Here is a 1,483-nt window from a genome sequence, read left to right as displayed (position 1 = left end):
GCATCTTTTAATTTCATGGCTTCAGTCACCATCTGCAGTGATTTTGGAGCCCAAAAAGACAAAGTCTGACACTGTTTCCACCGTTTCCCCATCTATTTCACATAAAGTGATGGGACCAGATGCCATGATCTTCGTTTTCTGAATGTTGAGCTTTAAGCCAACTTTTTCACTCTCCTCCTTCACTTTCATCAAGAGGTTTTTCAGTTCCTCTTCACTTTCTGCCATAAGGGTGGTGTCATCTGCAATCTGAGGTTATTGATATGTCTCCCGGCAATCTTGATTCCAATTTGTGCTTCTTCCAGCCCAGCGTTTCTCATGATGTACTCTGCACAGAAGTTAAATAAGCAGGGTGACAATATACAGCCTTGATGTACTCCTTTCCCTATTTGGAACCAGTCTGTTGTTCCATGTCCAGTTCTAACTGTTGCTTCCTGACCTGCATATAGGTTTCTCAAGAGGCAGGTCAGGTGGTCTGGCATTCCCATCTCTTTCAGAATTTTCCACAATTTATTGTGATCCACACAAAGGCTTTGGCATAGTCAATAAAGCAGGAGTAGATGTTTTTCTGGAAATCTCTTGCTTTTTTGATGATCCAGCGGATGTTGGCAATTTGATCTCTGGATCCTCTGCCTTTTCTAAAACCAGCTTGAACATCTGGAAGTTCACGGTTCACGTATTGCTGAAGCCTGGCTTGGAGAATTTTGAGCACTACTTTACTAGCGGGTGAGATGAGTGCAATTGTGCAGTAGTTTGAGCATTCTTTGGAATTGCCTTTCTTTGGGAGTGGAATGAAAACGGACCTTTTCCAGTCCTGTGGCCAATGCTGAGTTTTCCAAATTTGCTGGCATATTGCGTGCAGCACTTTCACAGCATCATCTTTCAGGATTTGAAATAGCTCCACTGAAATTCCATCACCTCCACTAGCTTTCTTCGTAGTGATGCTTTCTAAGGCCTGCGGGGAGCAAGCTCTGCCCGTGGCAAAGGTCATGAGGAAGGAGGCTTTGCATACGCAAAGGCGGGATCAAGCCTCAGGAGTCGCCCTGGAAATTCTCGAGCATCTACCCCCAAAACTAGAGTCTGCCTACTTTCTGCTTTGTGCTTTCACCTACACCTCTGACTTTACGGGGGGCTGTCCCCCACTACCTCTCTCTGAAAAAAGAGCTTACAGCTCCAGTTAATAATTCCTGGGTGTGACAGTGTTTCAACCTACAAATTCCTTTGGAAGTCCTCTAGCCTGCCTGAATAGGTTTTTCCGGCCACATGTGATTGCTCAGAGCCTCCCAACTGTGAGAGGCATGAGATGTTCTAAACTGTCTAAACACAGATTCCTTTGAGCAGTTAAAAGATTGATTAGAAATTGTATTGGTGAAGGGATTTTCACTTGTTGGGCCAATGTTTGCTGCTAAGTCTCCATATCCCTTACCTGCTGTGTCCTTGGCAGTGTATTGATTAATATAATTGGTGTAAATAGTAGCTTTAATGT

Source organism: Bos indicus x Bos taurus, chromosome 15 (genome assembly GCF_003369695.1).
Source record: "Bos indicus x Bos taurus breed Angus x Brahman F1 hybrid chromosome 15, Bos_hybrid_MaternalHap_v2.0, whole genome shotgun sequence".
Classification (NCBI taxonomy): Eukaryota; Metazoa; Chordata; class Mammalia; order Artiodactyla; family Bovidae; genus Bos; species Bos indicus x Bos taurus.
The sequence above is the reverse complement of the archived record's forward strand: the minus strand, read 5'-3'. Positions refer to the sequence as shown.